The sequence below is a fragment of the Pimephales promelas genome, chromosome 25 (assembly GCF_988280905.1).
Source record: "Pimephales promelas chromosome 25, fPimPro1.hap1.1, whole genome shotgun sequence".
Lineage (NCBI taxonomy): Eukaryota > Metazoa > Chordata > Actinopteri > Cypriniformes > Leuciscidae > Pimephales > Pimephales promelas.
Genome location: NC_142793.1, coordinates 12020172 through 12048053, shown reverse-complemented (window position 1 = coordinate 12048053; position 27882 = coordinate 12020172). Strand labels below are relative to the sequence as shown.

Sequence of the window (27882 nt, the reverse complement as noted above, 5' to 3'; positions counted from 1 at the left end):
GAATTTACAGCACGTTTCCTGCAAATAGCATCGTATTTAGTTCTGCTACGGCTACAATAAACACAACAGCAAACATGCCATTTGTAAACTTCATCACTTTTGGGACTCTTAAAATATACACCAAAATCCTGCTACAAATGCTAACAATCATGGACTAAAAGTAGCGATGCTAACTTCTTTTTAAGCACAAGCCTACATCAAAATAATTACAAGCTAATCTTTCCAGCAAGTAGCACGTAGTATTTCCAAGTTGAAACAAGTTTGGTCAGGAAATTTCAGGATTTTACACTTAAAGCTACACTGTGTAGCCTAACTCTTTTAGTTTATTCTTAGCTAAAAACACTTAAATATATGTGCTCATTAATGTACATTTACTTCGTTTGAGTAATAAAGTATTCTCGTGAGTGTATAATATGCCATTGAAAATACATACGGGTAAGGGGTTCTAGTGTCTGTCGCCATGTTGACCCTCCATCTTGAAAGTACATTAGCCAAAGAGGGACATACCCGTTAATTCAAGCTTCGCCTTTCGCGTTTACGTTTGAGTTAACACTCATGGACGAGGTCGAACTAGAAGCCATGATAATCTTGGACTACATTGGCCACCGTAGGAGTTAAAACGAAATCGAAATTGAGAGGAATAGAAACTAATATTCACTGGATGGTCATTTATCTTTTCACCACTAAATGGGGTAAAAATCACGCAGTGTAGCTTTAAAACAAACGAAAAAATTGTTTTGTTCTAGCTTCATGCATTCTTATTTTATCAACATATGAATAAGATTCATTAAAAAGCAACATTTTGAGCAAAAAGTTGAGAAAATTGTGTTTTTGTCTAAGACTACACCTGGATCGGATTCAGAATGATGATCAAAATGTCCATCAAAACAACACCCCAAAGCTTCACAGTCCTATAGCTCGTTCTGGGTCGACTTTTCAGTTGGTAACGTTAGGCAGTTTTCGATTTATATACTTGATGATCACATTATTTTACATATGCATTTGCTTACATTGCTTCTTTTTCACCTGTGTTTTAATCTAGAGATTACCTACTGAAGAAGATGTGTAACAGCGCCCCCTACCATATAACAGTGAGAACAAAAATTACGTCAATGGCTACTATTCAGATGGCCTCAAAGCTAATACACATGGACGAAAAACATGGGATTCTAACATGTAGCTGAAGGCAACACATTATTTAAAGTAGTTAAAACTACAGTCCGGCTGACTCATTTTAAATAATGAGTAGCTTTTAGCAAAATTTTCAAAGTAGCTTCTCCAACACTGCAAGCTGCATTGAAGTTTTAATTTTTAACATTTCTCATGAATGAAATACTGATTTTCTTTCCCATAACTCTGTTACACCATCAGATTTCCCAGTAAACACTAGCCTTAGGGTTTGGATTAGTCAGGGTTAGGGTAAGTTTAGTTTTGGCTAGGTCATTTAACTTCAAATTAATCAATGACTTCACAATCAAAGAAATCTAAATTTAGAGCTAAAAATATAAATGCTAGCGACAATAGAAAAATCAAGCATCTTGAATAAATTTTGCCGCAATTCAGATCAAACATTGATATCATTAATCAGTGCTTTAAACCATCCAAAGTACAGATGTCAGTGAAACACAAGGACTCTGGGAACCATTAAACTCAACTGCACCAAAAGAGAATATCACGTTTGATTTTTTTTTTTTTCTAATTTTGACCATCTTTGTTTCCAGACTTTGGTATATGACCTGGAAAAAAAAGAGAAATCAATCGATCTTGTTTAATTAGTGCATGTCGCTTTCATGAGCAGTCAAGAATAATCAACTGGAACTACTAAGTGAGCATCAAGCTAAGATCCTTTTTTGTGGCTTCTTGTAGGAAATGAGTCCCAGAGGGAAAACGGCCCGTCTGACGTTGATTAATGTATTGCGTTTTTCAATCTGATCGTTGAAAAAGCTGTATATTCCTATTTAATTTTACACGCATACTTCAGGAAGTACACTGTTCAAATGTGCACCATTTCACTACTTTGATGCTTTCATCACAGTGTCAACAAAGATTTGTCTTTCAGTCAGTCGTTTCCTGTCTAATTCGCGTCTTTCAGATCTCCACTGTAATCACACACCAATACATTATGTTAATGCACAACAGATACCAAGATAACCAAATCTGTTAGCACAGAGCAATTTCGGTGGACAGACATCCATGCAAACAATATGTTTAACGGCATCTGACTGCCAAAATGGATTATAATTTGCCTAGCAGATTTTAAAAAAAGACTGAAAGAAGCACCAAAACCATGTATAAAATCAGAAGATGATTTAGACATGGGCTCTTTTTACTGCCTAGCCTGAGCCAGCTAGTACACCCTACATGCAAACAACACCCTAGGAACCACTCAAAATACCATAACAACACCTTAGCAATTCCTAGGAATGCTCTAGCAACCAACTAAGAATAGTCTAACCATGCCTTATAAACAAACAACCACCCAAAACACATTATGCCAAAGCAACCATCCTGAACACCTTAGCAATAATTAGGGTCACCACCCAAAACTTCCAAGCAACGTTCTAGCAACTATCCAGAACAGACTTAGCCTGGTTAAAACCAGACCATTCTCAGTTGTAACTAAGTTATGGTCTGGCAAAACGTCATAGACAAATCATTTCCAGAGGGGCGTCACAAAGAGACGTCGCAGATAGACCTAAAACCAATCAGAGCGACAGAGATGTATAAAGTACTAGAAACCTGGACTTGAGTAAAAGTACAAGTGCTCTTTAAGCACCACACTTAAGTAGAAGTACTAAAGTGTTCAACATTTTTCATACTTAAGTATTGCAAGTAGTTTATTTAAAAATTCACTACTTAAGTACTAAAAGTATAAGTACAAGTATTGTGTCATGTAATTATTAAAGAAAGCAGTCAAAAGTTTGAACTAGCAATCAAATAAGCCGCTTTGGCGGGATACAAATTTGCTTTGGCGGCCGCCCAAAAAATGTCATTGCAGGACAACCCCTGCATTAGTTGTCAATGTGTGTGTCAATCAATACCATTTCCCTTTAAAACTGGCGTGTGATTTAGGCAGCATGAAAGCCAACTTACAACGAATGATACGTAAAATTTTTAGAATTGTAACGAGTAACTAGTAGAACATTAAAATCGAAGTAAAAATATTAAATTCATCGAAAATATCTACTGAAGTAAAAATAGAAGTATGAGAACTCTAGTAGAGTACAGATACATCATTTTAGTACTTAAGTACAGTACTTAAGAAGTTCTACTTCGTTACTATACATCTCTGCAGAGCGATGATGAAAATGACGTATGCAGAGCGGCGGAGAAACATCTCCGAGTGTTATTCTTTGTTAGGTTTTTAAGAAAAAAGAACCGTTCAAATCACTTAAAACAGATGCGATAGCTGATTCAAACGAGTGATGTTCGACGGCGACATCCATTGTAATGTAGGCTACAAAATCTGCTTCAAAATCCCAGCACTGTCATCATCGTGTAAAGCCCGCCCCAACGTTTCTGATTTCGACGGATTGGAAATGGGCTTGAATGAGCTCTTTGCCAGACTAACTTTCAAAGCAAATCTAAATTTGCCGGAAGTTGTCTGGGTTTTCCAAGGCTAGAACAGACTAGCAATGCCCTATTAACAACTCAAAACACCCAAGAAACTTCTCTAACAAATTAGAGACTGTCTAGCACGAACTTAGAATGGAAATAACAACAATTTAGCAACAACCCACAAAACCCTAAAAAGATCAATTATGTATTACTTCCTACTCTGAAAATGAAGATTTTCCTCAGTTGCTCTCCACGTCTTCCAAAAAAAAAAAAATAGACAAAGAAAGTAACAAACAGAAAACAGTGATGAATGTCCGGTACCGGAAGAGCATCAAGAGTAAATGGCTGTGCTTGTGGTCAGCGCAGGCAGAGGGACAGCACACACAACTCCTCTAATTATTCTATTTTAAGTCCTGTAATGATTACTGTCTCTCATTCTCTCTCTCTCTCTCTTCTTCCATCTCTCCCTCACTGTGCCTTTCCTCAACTGACACTCTACTCTTTGGATGTATTATAAGTCAAATTTCAAAGCAAGCCACTTATGAATGTGTGTGTGACGAGTCACATTTACCAGAATCCAGTATCACAGTTTTTGGCCTTCGTAAACATTTTTCCTTCTTGTCTGCTCTACTCAAGCTTGACTTGCATCTAATCTTTGGATGAGGGTGGAAAATCCAAAACATGGAGGGGATCTACCTTTGTTCAGCGCTGATGTGTGAAGAGATTGGAAGCTTATGTAAGATCCCAGGCGCCACCATGGCGCTCATCTCAATGCCCCAGTGCGACCTGAAGAAAGAGGGAAGAAGAGAAGGAAGTGTTTATATGGATCACAAGACAAGACCTTACCTTGACAGGAGACAAGATGGTTTCACTTTATTTTGATGATCCCTTTGCACCTACATCTCTACTAACTCTCACTAGAGTGTTAGTTGAGTATTAGTTGACTGGTAGGTTTAGGGTTAGAATAAGTTGACATGTAGTTGCAAAGTTACTTAGGCCATGTGTCCACCAAAGCGTTTTTAGCCAGCTGAAAACGCTAGACGCTCTGCTGAAGACGCCGTGCTTTGGGCGCTTGAGAGCGTTTTTTTCCGTTGAGACGTTTCGTTGCTATGATACAGAATATCCGCAGCAGATTGAATGTTGACAGTTGGTCGGTGTGGTATTAGTCCCGCCCCTCCTCCACTGTGATTGGATGGCTGGGTAAAAAGTGAAAAAGTTGAACATTTTTCAACTCCCAGCGACCAGTAAAAACGCCGGGCGCTCGGCGCTTCAGCGTGAAAAAAACGCTCAGCGCCTCGGTACGCTCATGCCGTTTAAAAAACGCGGCGCTCCCATTGAAAACAATTGAAAACATACGCCAGGCGTGTGGAAAAACGCTTTGGTGGACACACGGCCTTATAGTCAGTAGATTGTCTGTTGGAGGAGCATCAAAATAAAGAGTTAGCAGATATTAAGCAGACAGTCTACTGATACTCAAATGAGAGATAGTTGAGTTACTTATAGTCAACAGGATGTTCAAAAGGGACCATCAAAATAAAGTGTTACCGTCAAGATAGACCCAAGAATTAGAGAGTTTAGTCCACAAAAATTATCTTTACCAGATCATTGCTATGACCTGGGTGAGTAGGACCAAACTTTGTGTCCATGTTGCCATGGGCTAGTGGATAAAACTCTACTAGATATACGTATTTGTCAGTGACACTCAGGATCTACATCAAATCCTCTGCCATCAGACGCTTCCATTTATAATAGCAGTGTCCGTTGACCAACAAAACTAAATGGTTTTTGTTTCTATAATAAAGCAAAATGACAATGGCCAAATAATATAATCATTGTTTGGCCAAACACCATCTGCTAGATAAGCCAAATGAAGGGTTAGGGGTGTGTTCACACTTGTAGTTCAGTTTGATTGGTTTGTTTAGTCCGGATCAAACAAAAAAAAAAACATTATGTCCTGGTCTGTTTAGATTTTAAATTGGAATTTTAACACCAAATCTAAAGATACAAAACTAAAGACATAGGGTTATGTTCACAACCTGATTGGTCGGCTTTTTTGACGTATATTTTGCGAAGAAACTTACCGAACATCCAAAACAATGCTGTGTTTGGCCTAAATGCACTAAATATGTGTCTACCCTACATATGGTGGTATTTTAACCAGCTGAGAACTCGTGAAGAGCTTAAAAAAATTGTAAATTGTGATTGGAAAGATTGCGATTAAGCATTCTGTCCTTTTTAGGGTCGCATCTTGTGACATCATGTCCCATTTTTGGTTTGTTTACATATCTTTGGTATATGTTGTGTTCATATTTCATTCGAACTGCAACAGAGTTTGTTTGGAAGTGGATCAAAAGATGGGCCTCGGTTCGCTTGTTTTTTGTGCGCACCAGGGTTCGAATCCACTTATTCAAATGAGCCGCACTAACAAAGCAATCGCACCAGGATTCATTTTAATCAAACCAAACAAGCCGAATGTTAACACCCTAGGTTTTGCAGAGAACTGTGTGAAGCAGTATTTAACACTTTTAGAATAAAAAGAATCAGTACTTTCTTCAACTGGAAACCTCCAAGAGGATTTGTCTCAACATTCAGACTCTTTGCAGACAAGTCAAACTCTTCAACGCATGAACCTTCTCAAGAGACTCAGTGCCAAAGCCTTCTGACGGAAGCTCACAATGCAATTGGTTCACCACTTTGCAATTTTGGGGATGCAAAGAGTACCAACGATGTGACACGGGCCCCAGGAGAACGACAGTATCTGGGCAGCGAGCAAGCATGGTTGTGGCTCGCCCTAAAATAGCCTGCGGTGGGGCTGGTATTTCAAAGCTACGGCTGGGACAGCATAGAAACCGCATGCCACTGCTTTCAACAAGCCTCTGACACTGCTGTACTGAAAACAGGGCAGACAAACCCAAATGCCCTCTGGGGACTGGCTCCCATATAACAGCGGTGTGATTGTCGGGTGGTTTTGCTTCCCCTCAGATGCAGATGTCCATGTGGTTTTATGCCATTGCTGATGCGCCTTGAGTAAAATTTGATTTGGGGTCTGAGGGTTGATTCAAGCACGCCAGATTTTACAAAACAGGAAAATCCCATTGAAAATGGACATATAATCTAAACAATGCTTTCAGGCCACAGTCGTGTAGGGGTTTAGTAGCTAAAACTCAAAGGTTCTAGTTTGATCACAGTTGTGCCTTGAATGAAATACTTGGCTGCCATACCCCTTACTCTTACCCCTTCCCCTCGGTTTTGCACGTTCATATGAGGGGAAGTGGTGTCCCAATTCTCATTTTGATTAAGGGCTAGGGCCAAGGCGTAGGGCTACATAGCCCTTGAAACGAAGTTTGCGGAGGACCACACTTGAAAGAGAGGGGTAAAAAAAGTGCCGGCATCAAGTTTTTTATTATGGCTGAACGTCGAACTGTTAAGCAGTTGCACAAATGTCAGAATTATGACACTCAAGTTTTATGATACTTTTAATAAAATGTTGTTCATGCGGTTTTAATAGTAATATTTTTGTTTTGAATCGGTAGTAAACCGCTATGCGCTATTTGTCGAGCTAAGCTATCTGATAATCCTTATATTATTTTATGAACTTTGCGTGGCCGTTAAATACAATGAAACATACGTAACATTTGATCCGTAAGCAGTCATACGCGTCTGAGAAACAATTTTCTTCGGATGGCACCCAAGCGTGCAAAGAGAGAGCCCAGGCAATTAATAACGACGGCATCTTCGTTTGTTTACCGGCATGTCAACGCTTGTCGCCTCTGTTGATGCCTGTTGACAGCTATAGCGGCAAGGGAAGATGACGCAAACGGTAATCGAGTGGTGTTTCATTTCTTAGAGGAACGTTCTCACCCCTACCCTCTTTCACTCGGTATCGAGGGGCAAGGGGAAAACGCAGACAAAGGGGTAGGGGTAAGACAGAGAAATGAGATTGGCCCTTAACCTCAGATTGCTCCAGTGAAACCGCCCCTCTAATAATACATCTAATGTCAGATATGGTATATTGCTAATTGCCATCTCAAAATATTATAGATAATCTCAAAATGTCAGATATGGGATTTACCTAATTGATATCTCAAAGGTGTTCCATTGCCCTGTGCCCGGAAGACAAAAATACCAGTGCTGCCGATAGCTTTGCAGTCAACACAAAAAGTAATATAATATGCATAAATTATGCTATGTAATGTTAGAAACTTGCCTTGTTTTGCCTTGTTTGTCTCTGTCTGCAAACATTTGTTGAACAGGTCTTATCAACTAGCAACTTTTTTTCATGGAAGCTGCCATTTTCATGTCATACACCGACATTTCTGGAAAAGCTTCCAAGTTGGAAAAATACCTTCTACTGCCTTCTAGTACAAATCACAACTCTGATTTGCTGTATTTCAATCTTTTGAATGGTTGTGTATGGACTTCCAAGAGTAAGATGAAGCAGACACAGTGTTCGCCAAAAAAATCAACAAGTGTGCGTGCTTGTGTAAAATGTTACGTGAACATGTCATCCTGCCAGTGAACACGCATCTCATATCCTATCATTATTTTGACTACTCACTGGTCGCATGCCCTCCGGCGTCTAGACTCTAGTGCATCCACACCTGCTCCAAACGAACCTTTCTCCACAGCTGCAGGTCTACAAATGAGTTCACCTCATGTTTTAAGAAGCTGCTAACACTCTTTTGTCCCAGAACAAGTGAATCACTCTGTAAGAATGAGGCCCTCTTATGTAATGAAGGTTTACATGCTGAAAACATGTAGTGAACACTGATTGCATGTCTGGACATGTTCGGTCGCTCTCTATGGCCTCCTCTGTGAAATCTGATAAAAACATCCTTGTCCCTAATGCCTAACCCCTGAGCCACAAACACCTTTGTGTGAATGTCTGTCCTACCTTGTGAAATGCTGCAAAGGCCATGTTTAGTATATGTCATGGCATCTACATGTAGACAAGACAAGTCTCTCCCTTGAGGCTGACTGCATTATGTATTATGCACTGGAATGACAGAAATTGAGAAGATAAATACCAACAGGTGGACAGGTTATGCAATGCTGTGTTTTATTGGGAAAAACCACAGGAGCTCGGAAGGTCATCTGCTTTTATATTATGTGGAACAGTCTTTATTACTGAGCTGAACTGGTACTTTGTGTACAAATAAATGTTTTAATGAGTATTTCCATTTACTAGTCACCCAGCAAAGTAGTGAACTAGTCAGTGGGTCAGTTTTTGACTTTATATACTTTAAATGATTTAACATGTGTAGCTTCAGGTCTAAGCAAGACCAGTGCTGCACTAATGGAGATTCGGTGACAGAAAAACTGAAGTCACACAACTAAACAATGACAAGAAGTGACACTTTTATGTCCCCATTCACTTTGTAAAGTCAAGTCACCTTTTTTATAAGGTGAGTTAAAGATGAACTGAACTGAAAAATATCGACGTTGAAAACGTGTTGTTTATGACAATTAAAAGTAAATTACACTAAACATTTTTAAAAAATATATATTAATATAGCTTTTTTAAGCAACGCAAAATTGCGCTTGTTAGCGCTGGCAGTTCCGATGACGTCACTGGCATGGTAGGACCCGCGGAGCGCCATAGGTCCAGACGAAAATGAGCGCTTTTAACGGCATGGATTACGCATTTGAGCCCGTGAGGGACAGGCCGGTAGTGTCTAACTACCACCACATGGAGGACGATCAGTTTCAGGCTTCACTTGCAGTACAGGATCGTTTGGGGGAAAGTGACTGTGGGCGCGAGCGCTGTGGAGCATAGACACTGCACGGAGACGATCTGTTGCAGAGAGGTCAACATGGACATTTATTGATCGGCGAAAAATGCATCACCATGCACCGTTCATTTCGGATGCTGTTCGGTGAGAGAAACGTGTTGAAGGAGGCTATGCTGTCTCTAATGGATGTCCGAGCTGAGACGCTGGGCCGCCCCATAAGTAGCAGGGTATTTTACGAATAGGTGACGGCTGGGCTAACTTGTTACACTTTTCTCAGATTGTTTAGATTAACAGCGTACTGGCAGTTCACTCTATGGGCGAGGGTGCATTTAGCAAGGAGAAAATCCCATCCTTTACAGTGAACTATACATCAGGGATCTTTTCCCCCTCACCCGAATATCAAGGATTCGAGTAACGTTAACGTGATGCATTGAACTTGTAACTTAAATAAAACATTTCGTGCATTGTCAGACGTTTCATGTACTCATTGACGAAAGTACACATCTCTAAATAGTGTGTCGCTAAAAAATCTGTTTCCTCAGCCATGTCAGCTAGCCTCAGACTGTTTACAAGCTACGGCTGTTCTGCTGGTGCGGGTAGGCAACGGAGTGGCTTACCATGCCAGTGACGTAGTCGAACGTTGAAATCCAACATGGCGGCGCCCGTGTAACAAAAACAACACTTTCAATGTACCATTTTATCCCTTTTAACAAATTCTGCCATTTTAAAAATTGTACCAATGAGAATAAATAAAATACATCTGTTATATCACCTTTTCTCAGATTTCAGTTCAGTTCATCTTTAAGTGTACTGTCGACGAAGTCTTCACAAAGGATTATCTTGACATGGTCTCTGCTGTCATTCAGGGCTGCGTTGTGGTCGTGTCTAGATGCACGTCCACCATCTGATCTGGATATGGCCCGGATCCAGCTGACTCTGGTAATCTCGGGATAAGGATGTATGGAAAGGATTCCATATTCCATTCCTAATGCCTTTTTGTGTTCTCTTGAAGAAAGAAAGTCATATGGGTTTGGAATGACAATGCTACTTCATACCGGACGTGAATAGCGCGTCAGGTGCGAATGATTTCAATATTAAGTCAATGCAAAGACGCGTTATACGCGCAAAAAAATTCCTGCGGCACAAATGAGGCGTAGAGGGCGGCGCGGTAGACACGAATACGCCTCATTCGCGCGTCAAGTTTGTACGAATTGAGCGTCTGGCGCGTTAAGTGCGAATGATTTAGTTGGTGCTATTTCTGCACTCACGCAAATTCGTGCCTGCCGCCCGAGTTGAAAAATGTGAACTTTGCCGTCAATTCGCCCCGCGTTAACCAATCAGGAGCCTAGCTGCATGCTCACGTGGTGAAATATCTGGATGTTTCAATAAATTATTTTGTAATATGACTAAATGCATGGTGGGATTCTTATGCACAACAAAGCAAATATTTTATCACTTAAAACTTTATTTCTACAAGACATGTTCATTTTGTATCGAATGTTATTCATTCCATATCTAGATGATGATGTAAAGACAACCAACATACACATGCATAAGTTCATGTCATGCGGGACAACAGGTCATCAAACTGGGCGCGGGACAGGCGCAAGTATACCGCTGACAGCGGCGGTCATCCAGTCGCAGCTCCTGGAGCGAGCAAATGGTGAAACTCGTCAAACGGTTCGCCTCTGAGGGGTCCGGTGGACACAAATACGGCAGCGATGATCCCCACGCCGCTGTTCTGCTCTCCAGAGCAAATACAGTGCGGTGAATCTCTTGATGAATGCTCGATCAACATAAAAAAATATGGCGGCCAACGGGTTTCGATTTTGACGCGCGTCTTCAAACTTTTGATTTTACACGTGTTAGTTTCGCTCTTGACACGTGAATTAACACAACGTGGTCAAGCATCAAACTAGACGCGGTAGACGCGAATTTGACGCGCTATTCGTGTCCGGTGTGAACGTGGCATAAGAGTGAATAAATAATGACAGAATGTTAGTTTTAGGGTGAACTTCCCTTTAAATCTTTGCACGCCTAGCACAATGCTTTATCTGTGTTCGATACCATCCCTAAATGTCCTCTTGACGGACTCATTTATTTGTTGCTGACCTGAGAAGGATCTGGACGTTCAGATAAAGCATGGCTCCCCTATCAGCAGGAAGATATTAATCCACAGACACTGAAACCACTGGATTCAGCAGCTCTGCTCCACACCCCCTCGAAGACTCCACAGAGCTTCATTCTTCCCTCACAGCCGTTGGCTGATTTATATCATTCTCTGCAGAGACAAAGGCGGCGCTGAGCACGAGAGGAGAAAGGCGAGCCCTGCATACGTCCAGAGAAAAATTTCAGCCCCCCGGGCGCCTCTAATAACTCATATACACCACTGGCAGAAAGTAGGTCAGTGAAAATCTTGACAGCTACAGCGTCTGCAGGTACAATGAAGCCAAAAAACAGTCTGAGCTTCCTGAGTGTGTGCCAGGCTTCGGCCCAATGAATGGGGGTGTTCATACTCGCCTCATGTCTGAACGTCCCTCCTCACATGATGAAAGCACGGCCAGATTGGCATTCGGGAAAGAGGGGAATTAAAACATGAAATGGAGGGAAACAGAGAGCGTACGGTGTGCATTCCTCCTTAATGATGTCAGGCAGGAGCATTAGGCTCAAGCAGGGAGGAATTTCAATCCAAGACTTTCCAAAAGACAGAGAAGATGATAAAAACGGACTGGCTCTTATTTACAGACCGCGGGCCCCTCTTTTCCTCCTCCCACCTGGGCCGAGCTGTTTCGAATTAATGTCAGAGCACATTTGGCCAAGATCACAAACCCTTAAATAAACCTAATTTTAGATCAAACTCTGTACCAGAGAGAGGAAAGAGGGAGAGAAATGCTTCCCTGCATTCCAGACACAAAGTTCTCGGACAGTTCTTCAGAGAACAGGTACAGTTTGACAAGCGTAAGAATAAACTTGTCTCTCAACTGTGTTTTAAAAAATTCTGTCCAAGACGTTGGTTTGTTTTGTTAGAACATTCTTTTCTTCTCCATCGTTTAGTGGAGAAAATGGCTAAACACACTGTCCTTCAAACATCACATTGTTTTTGAGCAGATCTTTGTCTCTGAAAACCAGGACAAAACGTTTTTTCAGAGGTCTGTCGCAAGTCCAAAATGGTCCACCATGTCCAAGCTGCTCATTTAAGATGGTCCAAACAAAGGCTATCATTTTAGTCCAGTTGATCAGCTTGGGTCTTAACTATGTCGTTGAAAAACAATGGGCAAAAAAAGCAGTGGTCAAGCTGTTTCTTGGAATGTATCAACTGGTTTGTTCCCAGCAAACACAGAACGTTCCCCTAACATTCCCGAATGGTCCCTTGAGGTTATTTTTTGGGAACCAAACAAGAACGTTATAGGAACGTTCCATGAAGGTTATTTTTAGGTTCCATTTTTATGACATTAGGAGAATGTTCCGGAAACGTTCCCTTAATTTTAAAGGTGCCATCTGGCACATAAAATCAAATCATATTCCATATTCCATAAGAGATGGGGGCAGTATACCTCCAGAAAGTGAGTGCGCGCACTTACGTCTTCAAACAACACAAGCGAGCACTGTTTTGCTCTCTCTCCCTCGTGCATATTATTCAAATCATTTGACACGATAGTAAAAGGTTGGAAGACCACAGTTTCACGTGGAGCATTTGGAGATTTTTAGAGATCAGAGACTCAATGAACAACATCAACACTAAATTATGAAGACCGCCTCATAGACGCCTGTCTCAAAAACAAGCTGGTGCATTTCGACGATATGGGAAAATAAAAGCCTAGGCTATTATTTTAAGTTTACGGTATTCGTTTTGTTCATATTACACTTTTATTGTTAGTTTGAATTAATTTGACAGACAGCATTCGCTGATGTTGATCAAGCTAGTGCCATTCAGAGCTGCCAACTCTCACGAATTCACCGTGGGACACATGCAATTGACACTTAGCAAGCAGGTTAGTTAAGCTCTCAGATTCTGTCAATTTTATTACGCAATTCAAACAATAAATACCGTTTTGCCGCATGTAAATGTTACACCACAGATCCCTAGCGCATGTGAACCGATCATCTCCACTAGCCAATGGAAAAAGAACATGAACACTGTTGAAAGATACAGTATGCTACAACTTACCAAAATGTATTCCTCATGCATAATGTCGACCAATCATTTTTTGAACTCTTCCCTGAACTGAAATGTAGTAGTGGGCTGTATTTCCACACGACTGACATCAGGTTCAAGTACACACACAAGCTGGCCCGACTTACTCGTGTACTGCAGTTTGGCTGGTGGTAATGTTGGCTGCCCGCATACCGCCTCCCATGGCCGAAACTGGTATTACAACACCTGCCGGGCCGGGGCTAGTAATTTAGCATGCTAATTTAGGTTTATATCTTGGCAGCGCTATAACTTGTCAGTTTTTTAATGACATCATTGCACTTATTTCTTCTCATTCTTTTGATGCGTGTAGCTCATTTTTTGGATATTTTTACCTCAATTATTAAATATGGCACCTTTAAGGGAAAGTTCAAGGAACGTTCTGAGAACCAAAAACTAACGTTCCCAGAACCTAAATTTGTTTGCTGGGTTGCTAGTCTATAAGTCTACATCTAGACAAAGATGGCCTATGGTGGAAACCAGGTGTAGTCCAACTGATGGACCATTCTGGACAAGCTAATAACCATAAATCACCAGCCTGGACCATCTCCTGTATTCATACTACGGTGGTTAAACTGGTTTATAGAACTTAAAAAAATAAGCTGTGATTTTAGACAGTTTGTTGCTGGTCCAAGGTGGTCAACCAGGTCAACCAGTTGGTAGTCAAGCTGATCAACCATTTAGACTCGTTTAGACCAGCTAATGAACATGAATCGTTAGAAGCTGCTCTAGCTGGATTTGACAAAATAGCAAAAGAGTTCCTGCTTACACATAAACACAGTTCACCTCTTTTCTGTCATCCATCTGTACCTCATTCTCGAGAGAGAGAGAGAGAGAGAGAGAGAGAGAGAGAGAGAGAGAGAGAGAGAGAGAGAGAGAGAGAGAGAGAGAGTAAGAGAGAGGTCTAAATATCTCACTTACACAACCACGTCAAACAACAGCACCTCAATCTCAGCGTGGGTCTGGGGAAGACTCCGCCGCGCTGTCAGGGTCAAGTTCACAGCCAGGTCTGAGATTTTGGGTGGGCTGGAATGGTAGATCAGGACCATCTGAGTGGCAGCCATTTATTGTTGTAAGAAACAGAGAAGTTTGAAGCTGGTCAGTAGCGATGCAGGACACAGGGAGGAGAAGAAAAAAAAGAGAGCGTCTGGACTGCATTACGGCTCTGGCACTTTTTCCGAAAAAATAAAAGGCTACACAAAGTCTTGTTTTGTCCTAGACTGCAGCACACTGCCTGTTCTGTTTAAACCTTTCCCTATTCGACTGATTTAGGGCACATGCGCAAGTTTTAATACATTTAAAAAATCCAACTCGAGAAGTCATCCATATATCGTTAAGATCATGCTTGAATGTTCCAAACAATCTAATCATCACTTCATAAAAAAACAACCACAAATAATACAAACAAAATGAGACTGAGGAAAATCAGCAGTGCGAACAACATTTACGAGGTGTGTACATAGAAACGGTGTGGTAATTATGACTTTTTGTGATGGGAAAATAGGTCTTTTAAATTTGATTAGGCCTCCATATAAACAAGAGACTTTAAGATAATAAATATTTAACGGGTGTTTTGGTTGTTGTACGTGATGGCTTTGACTCGTTGAAGTTTTGCGTCTCCAATAACAGGCCTCTCAGGTCACTGCGGTTTAGTTTTCTTTTATTCAAGGATGTTATTTCTAGAATGTGAAGTGTTGATTCTCGAATTCCAGCAAACCTGAGCGGATTCCTGCATGTGAATCTGCGGTTTGTTAGGTGTGAAGTCTTCATAGATAACAAAGAAGTCATCACACTTCTGCTGTTACTCATTTACGAGGATGTGTGTGTGAAACATCCTGGGGTGCGTTTCCCAAATCCAACTATGGTCGCAAGTTCCTTCGTTACCATTGGAGTTCAATAGAAATTGTGATCATAGTTGTCCAACGATGGTTTTGGGAAATGCACCCCTGGACGTTTAAGAGATGTGGGTTAGAGTAGATAACGTACACTGTAAAAAAAGATGGACGACGCACCTTCACTGTCTTCCATTGTCGAAAAATGAAGCCGCCAATGTTCAAATATGGCGCTGACATCTTGAGTCTGTGCAGTCGTGAATTTTGAATTTATGTTTGGACTACTTTTATGGCACTATTATTGTGATTTTTTTGGAGCTTTGTTGTACAAAAAACCCTGCACCTTCGTTGTGTGGCATATACATTCTGCCTGATCATTTCCATGTGTTTTCAGTCTTACAGGGTTGGAACAACATTGGGGTGAGTACATTTTTTTAAATTATGGGTGAGCTATTCCTTAAATATGGTGTCTAGTCTAACTAAAGTATTTTGGAGGTACGACTGTCTTACTGAATCACCCCACTCCTCTATTTAGCTTTCTTGTTAGTTTTGGAAGCCCTCGGCTCAGATGTCTAATGCGGTCCAGTCCACCTCAGCCCCTGTAGGGCTCACGCGAGCGTAACCCGGCCCCTTTTGATCTCGGCTGTGAGTTCGGCGGGCTTTGATCCGCCGTGATGACTGCATCTACATGTGGTCCTGATTCTGCGTTTCCTCCCGTGAACCTCTGCCCTCTTTCTGACTGTACACCTGTGTGGAGTTTCTGCCCTGTTCTTACCTGTTCATAAAAGTGTCTCCTGATTGGATGGAAATGATAAACACACTTGGATTTATGTGGGTCTCGTAAATGAGAGTGTAGACGGAGACAACACCTGCAGAGAAAGACGCAAACGAGAGTAAAACACACCTGGCGATGAGTCAACCGAACATCAGCGGTTTAAGATAGCATGCAAATCATTTACAGTACACCTAAAATCAAGATTTCCTTATGGACTCATACAAAACCCTTTGCTATGCAAAAATAAAGAAATTAACAGTAACAACACGAAACAAAACAATGACCCAACATTACAAAAATAAGTAGTAGAATAAAAGAAAGAGAGACATGAGATGTAGATCTAAAATGGAGTTACAGCATGGTAAAAATGGTGTGAAACAAGAAAAAAAAATCAATAGTAAAAAATAAACATCTCAATGGGAAAATATGATATCATATGTTGAACAGTATCAATTTTGTCATCATTTAGCCTAGCGTGTATCCAAAATCTTTTTTTTCCCTTTCAACAATTAAAAATGTTAAACAGAAAGACATAATTGACACAACAAAAGAGAATGATGAATTACAGCATCATGTACCAATAAAGCACTATGAAATAATATGACATTTAAATATTCTATTAAACATGCAACATGATATGGTCATGAAACATTAATCCCTACATTTTTTAATAATATGAGGCACCCATAGTAAATAAATCACAAATGAAATGTCAATTGTTACACCTAGACATCAATAAGGAGAGCAAAAAATATATATATTTTTATCCAAAAAAAAACAAATCAAATAACAGTGTTTCAGAAGAGATCTCAGCAATGTCTCAAACTGTGCTCAGATTTGACAAGTCTGCAAAAGTCTATGAACTCAAACATTTCTCATCCAATTCTCCCTAGAACAAATTATCTGATCTGAGCTACTATCCGCATTCATTTTAGCTTTTTACTTTTACTATTTGTATGTAATACTCATTCCCCTTTCCAAAAATTGTCTTAAATAGTCACCATCTTACGGAATTCCAAGGAAACATCTGAGACGAACATGATAGAAATATTTTAAATAAATCATGACTGAAAACTCCATCAAGTCTCGTGAGCTATAAAAGAGCAAATTCTGAGTAATAAACATTTCTTTTGAGCACTATATGCATAGCAGTAAGCAAGTATTCTATTCCACAAAGCCAAAAAAGAAGAAAAAAGACCCTTTAGTCCGTTATAGAGACGGAGTCTCATCTCATTAGTGAAACTGAAGCCGTCTGCAAGTGCAGTCAGTTCACTTCACAATCACAGATTTACAGGCAATAAAAGGTCTAGTGATTTCAGATTGTTGTTGTGAATCAACAGCACCAATTTGTTTTATTCCCGCTCAGGGATTGTTTGATGTTTAGCATGACATTACAAAAACAATTTATGACCGTCCATTAATGATGCTAATGGTAGCTTTAAACTCATAAAACATTTTAGCGTTTAAAACCGCTATACACTACTCACATTACAGTAATGTCTGCTATTTCACATACTTTAAAATAATAAAGTGTGACCTGACAAGCAGTATTTCTTTAGACAACAGTCGCGTGGTGTAATGTCTCTCCAGACTAAGAACTGTTGTAGCCGAAAACTTTTATCGCCTCTTTGAGTTACTTTTTGAAAATCCATCTCCAAAACCAATAGGCTACAGATGAAAAATAGTCAAAAAATGAAAAGTATGAAGAGAGATTTTAAACACCTAACACGTTACAGTCGTGCTGCATGGAGTTGTTATAGCGATTGGGTGCATTTTTTTTAATTATTGAAGTAAATTTCTAGTAATAATGTAGGTAATAATGCGTGAATAAACTGCATTGTGCCAAATCAAATTGCATTTTAATTAGGGCTGTCAAACGATTAATCGCGATTAATCGCATCTAAAATAAAAGTTGGTCTTTAAATAATATGTGGGTGCACTGTGTATAATTATTTTATATATATATATATATATATATATATATATATATATATATATAAATACACACACATGCATGTATATTTAAGAAAAAAATATTATTTCTATATAAAATATGTATATATAATATAAATTTAAATTATACATAAATCTATATACATGAAACAATTTCTTAAATACAAGCGTGTGTGTGTGTTTATATATATATATATATATAAAATAATTATACACAGTGCACCCACATATATTATGTAAACACAAACTTTTATTTTGAATGCGATTAATAGTTTGACGGCCCAAAAATTTTAATATACATCAGAAATGTAATGTAAAGTTAATGAGTTTTGGAGTTTAATTTGACATTACAGGACCAAAAAATGTTTGTTCAATCATTGCATTCGGCCAGGATACAACACAGTATGATAAGTAAGAGAAAACAACTATTGAATCCAGTATCGGGTTTAATTCTTGCTGTATTAAAGTGATTGGAGGACATAATAGCCTTTGTTCACCACAGTCTGTTCCTGTGTATGCGAGTAAATTACACAGTGAGATCAAGAAGCAAATGTGTTGTCGGGTGACCCAGTTTGAGTGGCCCGATGGGGTCCAGCAGGGCCCATCTGTGAGTCATTAAACACTGAAAGTCCTGAGCCAACCGGCGATTCCTTTAAACCAGACCAGACTCGATCCAAGAGCCGTGTTGTATACTTCAAATGTTTCAAATTCGGGAAACCAGCAAACCCTCCCCCCAGAGGCTTTTCAAAAATAAATCTCCAGTCAATCGAAGGAGGAGAATTCTAAGTCCATATGAGGAAAACTGCATTCAAATAGATGAGGACAATGTGTTTAGTGAGAAAACCTCAAACTCATACTACAGTCCTGTATATGACGTCAAAAAGCAGAAGGAAAACATGTAAAATATATAAATATATATGCCATTAGCTTTCTAATCCACGTAACCATGTATTTCGAACCTTCGCCTGTGATCGCCCTGCTGCGCGATTGTGAAAACTTCTGTTTACCCCTCCTCCTCCCCAGCACCACCTGTACAGATCAGCTATGGCACTTCTTATATATTCTTGCAGCAGCATGTCCTTTATTATAAGACATGCCAAAATGTTTGTACATGCAACATGCCAAAAAAATGCTGGTTAAATTAAATGAGTTATCATGACTTTATCTAAATGCTAAAACTAGAGGGTCTGTGGTTTCAATTTATTGTTTTGCATATTGTTGTGGCATACACGCTCCAGGAAGCTTTCCTTAGGGAAGAACATAGTAGCCCATAGTAAAAGTATGCAAATTGGGACGCAGCCATATAAGACACATTAATCTTTGAGAACGGCAAATTCTTGGCAAGACTCTGAAGTTAAAACAAAATGAATGATGTAGAAACAGTTTGATCCAAAGGAAATACATGATGATTTGGCGGCAGACTAATGAGTGAGCATCCACGAGGCTGTAGTTCACTAGCTTGGCTCCGGGCGTTTATTTGACTTTAAAATGACTGACTGACATTCGCAATCTGAACGGCGAAGGGCAGATAAGAAGACATTTTAACTGTTTGCTCAGTACTGACAACATTTCCACCTCTTTGTGCAGCGGAAATCCATCTCACCCTGTATCTTTTGTGTTTTTAGGGGTTCTGGGTTGGGATCATGTCCTTCCTGTCTCTGTGATAGTTTACTCATTGTCTTGTTTTCTGGCTGATACAGTATCTGTGTTTTTCCCATGCTGCTGTGTGGTGAGGATAGGAGGTTTGACGCCTCACATGATAAAGGACCCACCTGAGTAAACGGGTGTCGAGTGGTTTACTCGCCACCCAGATTTATGGTCTGTTTCCCTCCACGGTTGAAGACTTCCATCTTCCATCAGCCAGTCTGGTTTTCTGGACAGCCGTGTCTATTAGAAAATATAGGTGAGGTCAGGAGGTCATATAACTATCACACACACACACACACAACAGCAATCATTACACATGCTGCTATCAAACTAACAGTCAGAAAAGCTGTTTCACACATGTCACAATGACAGGAAACAAACGTGTTTATGCATGTACATGCATCAGGTTTACATTAATTTATACTTGTAGGCAACTGCAGCGTGATCGACTAAGCTTGAAATACATTTAAATTAGGGCTGTGCAAAAGTTAATTGCGATTAATCGCATCCAAAATAAAAGTCTGTGTTTACATAATATATTTGTGTGTGCTGTATATAATTATTTTGTATATATAAATACCTATGCATGCATGTATATATTTAAGAATTATTTGCGCTTAAATTCTGTATATATTTATAAATACATAATCTATATTATATAAATATAAATATTTTATATATGAATAACACATTTTCTTAAATATATACATGCATGTGTGTGTATTTATATATACAAAATAATTATATACAGCACACACAAATATATAATGTAAACACAGACTTTTATTTTGGATGCGATTAATCGCAATTAATTTTTGCACAGCCCTAATTTAAATTAAATAAATAAAATATTTAGGCTTCACTTAAATGGAAAGATCTACGGAAGCGTATTACATTCACTTGAAGAAAAAAATCGACTCTGTTTTTCTGAATTAATGACTTATTAATGAGTTAATCAGAATTCTGAGATAATTTTTCATGGAAAAAAGTTTTTTGCTTTGTTTTTCTGAATTAATTATCTCAGAATTCTGAGATATACTTTTCAAGAAAAAAAAAACAATTCTCACTCTGTTTTTATGAATTAATGAGTTACTTTTAATTTTTTTAGATAATGAACTCATTAATTCAGAAAAACAGAGCAATTTTTTTCCATGAAAAATTATCTCGTAATTCTGAGATAATTAACTTGTTAATTCAGAAAAACAGAGTAGATTTTGTTTCCTCAAGTGAATGCAATATGCTTCCGTAAAGATCTGCCAACAAAACAGGACATAATAAATTTAGTCAAATTTCTCAGTCAGAAGTCAGTTTTCTATCACAATTTAACAATTGATGCTTCTTAGATAAATATTTCCTTTAAAAAAAAGAAAGATATTTTTCCAGAAATACAATTAAGATTTTTTTTATTTTTTGCCGTGTAAATTTATTCTTTTTTTAATTAAAATATCAGAGGAATAGTTCACTTAAAAATTAAAATTGTCATCATATTCTGACCCTCATGTTGTTCCAAACCTGTATGAGCTTGAGGTTACTTTTAAATAAGTCTCTTTAGTCTCACATGATTCTTCAAAAATCATGTTGCAGATTTTTTATTTTTTTGTTATCAGTTAAAAGTTGTTCTGTTTTATATTTTCGTGGAAACTGATAAAGAACGGCAGTATTAGAAGATAAAATTTAAAAAAAGCACTTTTGCTACATTATAAATGTCTGTGCTGTCACTATTGATTAGTTTAATACATCATTGGTCAATAAAAGTATACACTTCTTTTAAAGTAAAAAATCTTGGACTACTTTTATGGTACTTCAGGGAGTCCAATGGAAACAAAGTTGTGTGGAAAAGAATTGTAAATATTCTTTAAAACTCCTTTTGTTCACAACAGAAAAAAAAAGGCTTACAGCTTTGGAACAACATGAGGGTTAGTACATGATTTCACGATTTTCATTTTTTGGATGAACTATTTCCTTAATGTCAAAACAAAGAAAAATGGCTAGAGTAATTCAAAAACTCTGTGGTGTGTCTCTGTGGCGCCGGCCAAGTGCACATCAGACTGCATGAACATGTCAAACTTCGTGTTTAGACGCTCCAAAACGGATCACAGTTGGACCAGAACTCCTTCTTCAGAACCAGAACTCAGTTCTTCCAACTTTAACAAAGGGGGCTGTGTTTTGTGGTCATCGTCCTATGTGTTTGTGAGACTAGAGCTGGATGTGTGAGCGTGTAAATACCATGGTGGTTCCGACACCTCTCCCTTTACCCAGAATTCCTCTGTCCCACTTCCCTTGACGTCACAGCTAGAGAAAGTGGGCCTACTCGTGGTCACTGTGGAAGAGGAACTGCTCCGAAGTGACTCGGGGAATTTTAATGGTGGAGTTGGAGACCACTGCAGAGAGAGAATGGCTTTAGGGTTTGGACAACCTTGTCAGAAATAAGCAATTTTCATACGCATGTAATGTGTGGACGTTCAGAGAGCGTTTCTCTGTCTTTCTCTCTTTAGAGCTGATCTCCAGGCCAAATTTCTCCACCATGGCATACAGCCGTTAATAGCAGGCTTCAAAACATCACAACGCAGTCAATTTTCGCAAGCAAGCATATCAATTCACACACACAGGTCTTTGGCCTGTGTCTCGCCTCAGAAAAGAATTCTTAATAAGAAAAAGCCTGTGTTAATATTCACTTATACTGTATAATTATGATCTTTTGTCAGACTGTTTGCTGTCTGTACAAGTCGACAATAGTTGAGGAAGGTCTGCAGATTTTGGGCAGTCGGAGTTGACAGTTTTCACAGACAAACACAAAGTGTATGATGGGCACACACTACCGCTGTTATTCACTTTTACATCACTCCACTAATATAGTCCACTTAAAGGAATGAATGAAAATGAGTGAGTGAATCTGGACACTGAGTGTGCTGGAGGGGCTGCCGCTTTTGCATAGTTTGTGCTTGTTTAACAATCATTTGACACTTACAAACTGACAGCTCCAGTAGTAATGAAATGATTTATCTTGAGTTCTCTCATGGAAACTAGAATAAACCTTAATTTAAAAAATGTAATAATCATTTAAAAAGGAATTTATACCAATGAACAGCGGATTGGAAAAACATGGGTATACTCATAGATATACTAGCCGTTGCATGATGTACATGATCGGTTGTACACTCTTGCGGTGCATTGTGGGATTGAATGAGTGCACTCGATAACGTACACTAACGTTACGGTTTCGGACACAACCAATCTGTCCCCTCAACTAGTGATCTATTTAAGGTTATAAGGGCGTTTTCGGACACAGCATACGAATATTTTGCTTCAGACAATTATTACATTACATCCTGTCGGACGATATCAAAACGTTTGATGTTTTGAGGCGATTTTAGGGAGGAGTCGCCACTGAAACATGGTCAGTCGCGTTGATTCGGATACTTTTTAAGGCAGATGGTGATGTTTTCTTACCTTTGTTTGGCACCAAACCAGTCTAGGCTCTCAACTCCGCGAATAATGTTTCTTGCCTCGTGAGTCGACTCGTCACTGCATGAGAAGCAATGCGCATGCGCAAGATTGTTACCATTTTTGTCCTTTACGATCCAGAAAAGAAAACAAAAAACAAAGATAAAGAGGACATGTCCTCAAAAAAACATCTATTTTTCACCTGATTAATAAAATAGTTTTTATATTTATAAATATTATTTCACGATATTTCAGACGTATTTTAAACGGCAGACGAGGTGGAAATTTGTTATTATGTTTTGTGATATGCCAATGGTGTAAGAATGGTAGAAATGTATTTTTTCCACATAATTCTTTTTTAAAAAAAAGTAAATTAACTTGATTTATAATCCAAGATAAGGATGCCACTCACAAAATGAGGTCTACAGTACACACTTTGCCACCTTTTTCTTCTTCAAAAGGGAATCTGTTTTTCTTCTTACATTTTTCAATAAAATGTATCTTTCATGTCTCTGTCAAATTGCTAAATATAAAATAAACTGATGATAAACTGATGGTTGTCAGCTCCACTAATTCTCCGTCCTGACCGGGAAATGAATCTTGGCCCCCGGTTTAAGTAGACGGCTGGTTTCTTTCATTACTCTAGGGGTTTGTTTGTCTTAACTGCCCATTATTAGGACAGTGAACTTCCGAGCCCGTGCTGGAATGACTACCACATGTTTGTGCTTTGAAATTCCAGCCAAAACAAAAGAATAAAAATTCAGCTCACAATTCCCATGAGGAGCACTGCAGAAATAACCAGGCGGCCTCACCATGGTATATATAAGGAAATCCATCCTTTTCTTAACCGCACTGCCCAAGGGGTTAAAATCTGGAATTCTGAAACCATTCTCTTATTCTTCCCCCTGGAAACATTCGGGAATAATGCAAACCTGGAAATAAAACACTTTCCCTTTGAGGCCTATACATGCTGTGCAGGAACCTGAAAGCAATAGGCCTCACTACAAAGCTAAACTTTATTCATATCTCTGTGAAGGGTTAAAGTGTCTCCTGGCAGTGATTCGCCAATCTGCTGGTATTTGGTCTTTTTGTGGCACCCTGGGGCATCGGGTTTGGTAGGATCCAATCTGACCGTGTCTGGATGCAATGAATACCGCTGATCCGGTGAAGAGGAGAGGAGATATAAAACACACAATCTTGAGATAAAAGGACCTGCGAGCTGCGGCTTGAAGTGTCTCGACGGGTGTGTCTGTGGACGTGCCAGTCATTCCTGGTTGCAATCAAAAAAAGTGAATCCAAATGAGGGTCCGTGTGGGTGGATTTGCGTGTGAATGTGTGAAAGGTTTGGTGCGGTGAATGATTTTATGATGGATTGGAAAGGAGGAGGATCTCACATCTGTGCTGTTAACAAGAATGACTCGGGGAAACAGAAATCAGTTTCATTAGTTCAGCATATTTTGGCGCCCCTCCTATTAAAGACATTTAGTGTACAGCAGGAAAATATCTGCATCAGTCTCAAATAAAAATGTTTTGATGGTCTACATCAGTGTTTCCCAAACTTTTTTTCTGGGGAAACACATTTTAAAGTCGATAAATCTTTGTGACCCAATAAAAATTAGGCCCATATCACGAAGAGAATTTATGCATTAACAAAATATGTATGACCATTTTTAAGGTCAGTTAAGCTTCCAGTTAACTATTTAAAAGAGATACAGATATTTGAGAAAGCCCAATTTTTTTATTAACCTGTTGTTGACAAGCGAAATGCAGAGGTGAAATAAGAAATGAAGAGTTGACAGGGCATCTCATTTTTTTTCATATTCTCATCAATACAGTGTACACAATTTACTCGAATAATTATTATAGGCTTAAATTAAAATATCCCGACAGTGAGACTTTGTAACCATGCATGGCTCACTACCACTGTATAAAAAAAATGCCTAAACAGGTAAAAAACTATACACACAATTAATTGTATATTCCTCTACCCCCCTAATAAATCTATTGCAATATAAAAGACTATAACATAGTATTCAATATAAATATTCCACATTTATGCCCAAACCATGGTAAATTATTACATTCATAGGCTATTACATGGTAAATGTTTGTAAGGGTGGTGATTAGGGCATTTATAGTCTTCTAATTTTGTTCATGTTTCTATTTACCTCATTAGTAGTGTTGGGAATGTTAAGGCCGTTTCATCCGTTTAAAACTAGTTAAAATCATTGAGTGATTTGTGGTTTGAAAGAGAGAGGAGTGTCCGATTGAAACGTTTCTCACTGGATGTTGCAACGCTGTTTAATGTCCGGGGCCGGGAGTAAACGCAATTCCTTTAAGCTTTGCGTTACGTTATCCACTGGGCCGTGCTGCCTAGTTCAAAGTAAACTAGTGAAACAACTGAAACCAGCTCTATTTTGTTCTCTATTTGTTGTTACTGACCAAGAAAACGCTTCAGGTGAACGAACCCGAATCGTTTCAGACCATTATGCACTCGCGTTTGGCCAATTCATGGAAAGGAAATAATCAAACCAACGAATGATTAATATCACTGGTTCATTCGACAGAAATACGGGATACAAGAACTGCTGAAATATTAGGACTGTAAACCAGAGCCATGTATTCAGAGAGTTCTGACAGTCCTATAGACCGCCATTGTAACTCAGGAATGCGGAAGTAACGCGTGTCATGGACCCGCCCATTAGTTCCAACCACTGATAGTTCCAGCATTGAACCCCATTTATTTTCAGTGCTTCCGAAGTACGCTCGCTGGTAAATTAATGAAATTACTGTTTTTTTTACTTTTACATACATTAGCCGACCTCTCGTGAATCTAGTCTGTAGTTATATGTTATGTAGCCAGATCTAGTAAATGTTTATTGGAAGATAATAGGTTAATTGCAGCGATAGCTTACGTGACCAACACTTCACTAAAGTTGTTAGCTAACTTATGGTTGTATATGGTTGTTGAATAGTATCTGATGTATGTAATATTTTTTTATAACATCATATATATATATGTATATATACAGTATATAATATTAGATATACATACACACACACACAATTGATTTATTTAAATGGTTTAGGGTTATGCATGTGTTTGTGTAATGTATATAGGCATACATAATATATATATATATATATATATATATATATATATATATATATATGTGTGTGTGTGTGTGGGGGGGGGGGGGGGGCAATAATAGTACCTCGTATAAATGTATTTGTGTGTGTTTTCTGTTGAATGGTTTAGCCACTGAATTGAATCCCAACAGTTATGGATCATATTTAGGAACAAATATTTTACTCATTAACTCATCATCATCATCATATCTTTATTCAGGACATACATATTAAATGGTCCATAGCACTATACAAAATAAAGTACATTCAAAATAGAAAAGATACCTAACAGTTAAAATTTACCGAACATTACTGTAAATATTGTCATTGCTACGTCATGGGAGCAGTCTATATCCCTCCTAAATCATTCATTTGTACATGCACAGCGTAATTATTTATATTTTACATTGGTTGTCGTGATTGTTATCCTTAAAGGACCACCGGTCAACGGGTCTTTGCGTGATCACAATCGGAATTTATAAGCAAGATCACGGGAATTAATAACCTACATCCCAGTTGTGCTAAAATAAATATAATGAGACGTCCATCATCAGATGAATGACATGGAAAAGTTAAGTTAGAGCCGCTAAAGCCAGTGCAACTACCAATGCGAACATGAACACAAGCTTTTCCCTCCAAAAATATAGCCTAAAAAACAAGTTGTCACCCTGCATCTCCAAATGCAACACTGACATTAATTAAACGCAATAAAAGCTTAAAAAAAGTACTTTGGTGTGCGTTTTATTTTATATTCACCGTTTAATATTGAAATCGCTGCTGTCTGTCCATTGAAGAACATGACAGCCCGCGTCTGTTTTGGAACTATTGGGGCTTCCATGAACCACGTGACAGCCTTGCGGCGACATCAAAGCGTGTCGCAACTCTCTGAATACATGGCTCTGCTGTAAACGTTTCTCTCAGGTCAGTCGGAGCGCTCATGGTACACACACAGTAACAGTACGTAGTAGTCGTCCAGCTGCAGGCGCCAATGCGGCCACGCGCATATCTAACCAAATTTAGCCGCACCACCAGAAAATCGGAGGAGGGAGGTTGGGGTGCCCTCGGGCCGTATGGAGATGATTGGCGGGCCGCACTTGGCCCGCGGGCCGCCAATTGAATAGCCCTGCATGTACAGCACACTGAAAAATAGTGCTCGACTTGGCGACCCATTCAAAATCTCCCACAACCCACTTGTGGGCCGGGACCCCGCCTTTGGGAATGACTGGTCTACATGTATAAAATCCTTTCAAGAGGTCTGAAATAAAGGAAAACCCCACCCCAATCCTACCCATCTCCGCCCCCTGATCCCTAACCACACCCCAATCCTACCCATCTCCACCTCCTGATCCCTAACCCCACCCTTAATCCTACCCATCGTCACTCCCTGATCCCTAACCCCACCCCTAATCCTACCCATCTCCACCCCTTAGATCTGGATCCAACTCCGCACCTGGATTTCATGTACTGCAATGAGGTGCTAACCGTGCCGATCCGAACCGTACTGAGCCATACCAAGCCATACCAGCAGTGGAAAAGTGCCAATATAATAGACTTGTGGGCCCTGACCAATTCAAATTCACACTCAAGCTATGAACCTGAATTTGGCCCTGTTTACATCTG

General features: G+C 39.2%; 1 long non-coding RNA gene across 2 annotated transcripts in view; it reads right to left on the bottom strand.

The window, feature by feature from the left end:
• LOC148965047 (uncharacterized) overlaps positions 1-22494 on the bottom strand; it is a 48550-nt gene extending 26056 nt beyond the window's left edge. For both annotated transcript variants that reach the window (XR_016150636.1, XR_016150637.1), the window contains exons 1-3: positions 21916-22494; positions 19815-19929; positions 4255-4344 (exon numbers count right to left, since the gene is read on the bottom strand). This is a non-coding gene — a long non-coding RNA (uncharacterized LOC148965047). The remainder of the gene's footprint in view (positions 1-4254; positions 4345-19814; positions 19930-21915) is intronic.
• Positions 22495-27882: the final 5388 nt, after the last annotated feature.